Below are 6628 nucleotides of genomic sequence, written 5' to 3'. Positions count from 1 at the left end.
TAGTTTTTAAAAACTATTTTTTAAATAAAAAGTTAGTTCTTGCCAGATGTATTATCTAATGTAAATCAAATAGAAGTTTATGAAGCCTGAGACTCCCAGTCTCGGGTCAAATGATGACATCTTTATCATCTTTTTCCAGTACTTCTTGTTTCTAGAAGAGATATGGAGTTTGGAAAAAAAAAAAAAGAACTACCTTGGCAAACAAACAAACAAAAACATTAAGTATTGGATTGAGAATATGTTATTGTATAGCTCAAATTCTTATAAAATATTTATAAATCTGCTAACTCTATGGTCTTACATTATATTTGGTATACATAATTGAATTAAGGATTTTTCAGAAAGTCTGTCTTTTTCTATAAAAGATATTTTATGCATCAATAATTTTAATTTTAAACACTCCAGTAAATGATAAAGCCTCCTCACTACACTTTGCTTTTAATTTTGTAGGTTGTATTTCAGGGGCTAACTATAGCCTTGCAAGCTACTGTGAGATACATTTTCAGGCTACTGTGAGATATATCGTGTGCGTGTGTGTGTGTGTGTGTGTGTGTGTGTGTGTGTGTGTCTGTCTGTCTGTCTGTCTGTCTGTGCTTGTGTGCCTATGTGCATGTGGGGAGAGGAGTGCCTGTGCCATACCACACAGGCGAAGGTCAGATGTGTATGTTTGTGTGTCTGTCTTGTCTTGTCTGTCTGTCTGTCTGTCTGTCTGTGTCTGTGCACATGTCAGGGAGTGGGGAAAGTACTTGTACCACATCACACACTCAGAGGTCAGAGTTGTTGGGTGTAGGCCTTTGTCTTCTAAATGGTCTGAGGTGGGGACCTCTTGTTATTTGCCACTGCATAAGCTAGGCTAGCTGGCCTGTAAGCTTCCAGGGAGTGCCCTGTCGGCTTCTCATCCCTCCTAACATCCCTGGAACTACTGTATGTTACTCCACTTGGCCTCACATGGTTTCTGGGGATATAGCTCATCTTCCTTCAACTTCCACAGCGGACACTTACCCTCCTGAGCTACCTCTCTAGCCAGTATCACTTATTTTTTCAAACATTTATCCGTCCTATTTTATGTGGATGTGTGTAGAGATCAGAGAACAACCTCAGGTGTCATTCCTGAGGTGCTGTATATACTCTTTGGCTTGGAATACTGCAAGTAGGCAACACTCCCTGGCCACTGAGGCCCAGGCTCTCTGCCTCCCCAGTGGATTATAGCCATGTGCCATCATGCATGGCTTATTTTTTTATATGGGTTCTGGGCCTTTAACAGGGTCCTCATGTTTATAAAGCAATGAATTTATGGACTGAGCCATCGTCCCAGCCTGAGACACTTGTGAAAGTACCTAGAAAAATAAAGGGTGCAAAATCCCACCACAAATGCCCCCAGCCCAGAACCTGGAAAGGATGGCAGCCAGAGAAGGAGCTGCCCATGTTAGCTGTGGACCACTCCAGCTGCTCTTGGGAATCCTGGGGGGACTGATCAGTATGACACCTGAACAGCTCAGCACTGATAGGATTCTTCATCAGTCACCCTGGTCACAATACTGTATGGTCAGGGGAGGTAAGAGCACCAATCTGCGCTGTCACTCTGGGCTCCGTGACAAACATTGTTCTGTGCCCCCCTCCCTTCTCCCTTTTCTCCAGGCCATCTCATCCATCAACCAAACTACACAACATCTGAGACCTCAAACTCAAAAACACATACAGTGACACTTGGCTAAATGATCAGGCTCTGCCAAACCCACAAGGAATTGGCTAACCACTTCATTAGATTTCAAGAACCCAGCTCCTTGGATGTTCACATAATCAGACTGCTGAAGCTCCATGCATTCTGTAGCTATAGGCTGAAACCACAGAAATTGCAAAGGCACATTGGAAAAACTAAAGACTTTGAAACCTTTAAATAAGTGCCATTTGGAATCAATCGATACTACGTTCTTAGAGAGGGATTGAAGTATAGAATATAAACATTGTGGTGTGTTTAAAAAACGTGGTCCAGGCACAGCAGCTGTCTGTACCCTTGAACGAAACATAAGCAGAGGTGAGTTGACAAAGCTTCAGTGGGACTCTCTGAAACCTCTGCCACCTTGGAGGTCACTCCTCCCTCTGCCTTATTTTGTATCTCACACATATGAGGAAGATTAAAGTCCTGCTGTTATGCCGAATTTCTAAGATTGTAAAAAGTCCAGGGAATTAAAAAGGTCACCGTAGTATTTCATTCCACGTGAAGGAGGTGCAAAGTGACTCAGAAAGAGAGCCCATCCTCAAAGTCTAGGAAGTGAATTAGGAGAAGCTAAGTGGGCAGGACGCACCACTCTCAGTTTGTAGGTACATACGAGAAGTTCGAGAATGGTCCTGTATCACAATGAGGATGCCATGTTATTGAAGAAAGGACTAGAACCCTGTGACCTGTGGAGAAACACCCTGAAGGTTAGTCACATGACTTCGTATGAACATCTGAAGTGGTATTTTGTAGGACAAACAGCAGGTCTCAATGACAAAGAGGTGGCGGCCTCTGCATAAATGTCAGGGCCTTGCAGCCTCAGAGGCAACTTCTGTGTGATTACCTAATTGAAGACTCCCTGGAGCCTAAAGATTGGTGACGCAGACAATGCCAGCCAATCGAGAACTGCCACTTGGAAGACACGCTTGCTTGGGACCAATGGGATATGGGTAGATTTAAGGATGGGAGCCCCAAAGGATTAACAAATGGGCTTTCAGTGGTGTTCTCAGGAGCATGTCTGAGTCACTGATTTCATGACACATCATCCCCAATCCCTAAGGGCAAGTAAGGTAGGGCAGGCGGTCCAAGGCATAAAGCAGCAGTATTTACTGTATGGATGTGTTTATGTGTGTTCTTGTGTGGGCAGATATAGCGGTGCAGGCTCATGCATATACTTATGCATAGAACCCAGAGGACAACGTCGGGTGTTGTTTGCCGGAGCATCACCCCACTTTGTTTTGATAGATAAAGTGGTTAGCCAGTGAGCTCTAAGGATCTGCTTTCCCAGGACTGAGGACACAAGTATGTACCACCATGCTAGCTCTGTTTTGATATTCATTCTAGGGGTTTAAACTCAGGTCATTGGGTTTGCAGAGCATGCTCTACCAGCTGAGCTGTCATCTCAGCTGTTGTTTGTTTGTTTGTTTGTTTCTTCAGTGCTGGGAATCAAACATATGACCTCAAGGATGTAGCCATGTGCTGTACCACTGGGCTTCATTCCCAGTACTGAAGTGGTTTATAAGTTAGACATGGAGATTATTCCAGCTTCTAGGTGTGTGTATTCTTCATACAGGTGCTCGGGTGCTCTATTTAAATGCAAGCTCCTAAGAGTATCATGCTCTTCCTCTATTACCTCCTCTGTGGTCCCACAAGTGGTCCTGAGGCAAGTAGAACCCTTTCTCTACATGCCCCTAAATTTTCTTCCTGTGTGGCTAGCAAATTCAACATTTGTGATTAAGGAAGACCAAACCCATAAATGATACTCTGAAGATCTTTGTTATAAACCTTTCAAATGTGTTTTTATTGAAAACCAGCAGCACTCTGTGGGACGTGGGGGTGGGGGTGGGGGTGGGGGTGGGGCTCGTGTTCAGATTCACTCTTTCTTATCACGAATGAGAAACTTTTCTTCAACCCAAGAGACGTGATAGGAGAAGCAAGTAGAGACACGTCAGCGACTGTTACAAATGTTTATAGATCTAGCTGCAACCTTATCTAAAGTTCATCCTGTTTGAGGACATGTTCTACGCTGTATGATCCCTCCAAGAACATCAATCTAATAAGCACCAAATGAGGCTGAAGACAATGCTGTTGTTAAAAAAAAAATGGAGAAAAATGATTAAAATATGATAATTATACTGACAGCTTATATGCTCAATCTAATCAACCAAGCTTCCAATTTGTCACAACGCACACTTGCTCATACATTATTGCTTAATTATAGCAACACTTGTATTTGGAAAGGCTGTCAATCATGTGAATACCCGTCATTTTCCTTCCTTTCCCTCCGATGACAGAGCATATTTTAAGCGAGGATTTGATCATGTCTGCTATTAATTTAACCCTTAGAATGCTGTATCCGTAACAGCCACGGTTCTCATCTTCTCTGTACAAATGTCTGGAGATGCTTACGTCATAGAATCGTCTACTTTTACATGAGGGTTGATATATAATATCCCAAAATGAAACTAAAGGTTTACAGAATTTGGCTATAATGTAGGCTTGCTCCATAGGGTAAGCCTTGTTTCTTAATTAAAAACAAACAAATGAACAAAAGCTCATACTCATTTTTCTTTCTAAACTAGTATTTCCTAAATGATAACTAATTACATTAGAAATGGGACCACTGACCTTAAATGTAGCTGTAGACATTACTATGAAGCCTGAGCAGACACTGCCTGGGAGAGTGTCTCAATGTAAATTCCTTTCAATGCTCTGCCAGATGCTGGGCAAGCATTGGGAGCATATGCAAACACTAGAGGCACATTACCTCAATGCAGGAGACAGCAGCCGGGAAACAGGAAGTTTCCTTTTGGTTCCATGGTGTTCTGAAATGGATCTTTTCATGGTTTGTTCTAGCATGGGTATATACATTTAAAATAAGCCTAGTATGCCAACATGGAAGAATGCCTGTGATTGATTGCAAAAAAAGCATAAAATGTTAGTTGTAGAACTTAGGTTAAATATATTATTTCCCACTGTACAACTCTTTAAACTTGGCTGCACATTTAAAACCTCTGGAATAGACCATCAAAAAAAAATAGACATTAGTAATTTACCTCATAGGCAACAAAAAATACAGTAGTGGAGAAGAATGAAAAATCTTAGCATCTCACGTGTGCCACAGCTTGGATATAAAAACTTTGATGTTTCACTCCTATGTTGACCTGAGGGGCAACCCACCCTCTTTAAATCGTCACACGGGGAGGAGCCTCTTGATTGGATCATTTTCATAGGGGTTTACGAAGTCAGTGGCCTCAGGGAAACTCTCTACATACCTCACCTCAGAATCTTAGGTGGCAGATGCTTTCTCCTGTGTAGGAGATGTTTACAGGAACGAGCAGGTTATTTTTCCTTTCTACACATTTAGTGACTACAGCCTTACTGTAGAATCAACTGCTACTGTGTCTCCCATTATAAGTCAACTTGGGACGGAAAGCTTGTTACCAGCTGTTTCTCCCTGTGTGTGTCTGTAGAGTGACGATCTTTCAAAGTCCTTGGTATTTCCTTCCATATTTATGGAGATTTTTCTTTAGATGGTGATGAACTCCTGTATCACTTTCTTGTCCAGAGGTGGGTCGAATTCCCTTTCCTAGAACTTAGAATTTGCTCAGAACATATAGATGAGTGAAAAGTGTAAGACTTCCAACTCTGGCGCAGAAAGATGGGTTAGTTTCTCCTGGTTTTCTCACGATTCTGGTTCTGGGAGAATCTAGGAGGCCTTTCTGACTGGATTCTCATATTAAAGAATGAACATGAGAAGCTCCGGGGGGTGACTTAGTGACTTCTCGGCTGAATATGACCTCCCAGACACCCCATCAAGTCACCAGGCACATAAATGAGTCTATTTCCAGCCTTTCTGTCTTTAGGAACCCATTCACCAGCTGAAGACTTTTGCCAATAAGATAAAGACCAGAAGAACTGAGTCATGACCTGGGATTTCTCAGCCTGTAAGAATCACACCATTACAAATCAGCCTGTAAGAATCACACCATTACAAAGAAATAGCTGCTGCTCCCAAGCTTTAGTGTCTTAACACTGTGCTCTAGCAAGAGTGACTGAAACACTTCAGAACAGACCTCCTAACAGTGTCCCTGTCAGAGACACCATATCTCAAAAGATAACCAAATAGAAGCCACATTCCACAGCTGGAGACTTCACTGACACAGGTAAAAAAAAAATCACCTCTTTTTGGTCATTTTTCCTCCTGATATTCACAAAAGCTAACAATACCCTGAGATACTGCAAACTGAAAATCAACTCAAAGGGATCTAGAGTCATCTAGGCAAGATGCCTCTGGGTGTGATTAAGAGGGAATTTCTAGATTTGTATCATTGAGGAGAAGAACTGCCCTCAATGTGGGACACACTGTACAGGCTGGAGGTTCTGGACTCCATACAAAGGGGAAGAGAGCTACACAGTAGGGTCAGCTCTCCCTCTCCCCTCTCCCCTCCTCTCCCCTCTCCCCTCCTCTCCCCTCTCCCCTCCTCTCCCCTCTCCCCTCCTCTCCCCTCCTCTCCCCTCCTCTCCCCTCCTCTCCCCTCCTCTCCCCTCCTCTCCCTCCCCTCCCCTCCCCTCCCCTCCTCCCCCTCCCCTCTCCTCCTCCCCCCTCCCCTCCCCTCCCCTCCCCTCCCCTCCTCCCCCCTCCCCTCCCCTCCTCCCCCCTCCCTCTCCCCCTCCCCTCCCCCTCCCCCTCCCCCTCCCCCTCTCCCTCCTCCCTTCTCTCTCCACCATTCCTTTCCCAGCATGTCACAATCCAAAATGAACCTTCCTTACCCAGCACGTTCTCTCAAACCTTGGTCCAAAATGAGCCTCCCCTTAAGTTTCCTTTGTTGGATATTTAGTCACAGCCAGAGAAAGGAAACTAATGTGCACACTGTGGCTCAGGAATCGTTTTGTTCAACATGAAACATT

Source organism: Arvicanthis niloticus, chromosome 10, assembly GCF_011762505.2.
Source record: "Arvicanthis niloticus isolate mArvNil1 chromosome 10, mArvNil1.pat.X, whole genome shotgun sequence".
Lineage (NCBI taxonomy): Eukaryota > Metazoa > Chordata > Mammalia > Rodentia > Muridae > Arvicanthis > Arvicanthis niloticus.
Note: the sequence above shows the minus strand (reverse complement) of the source record.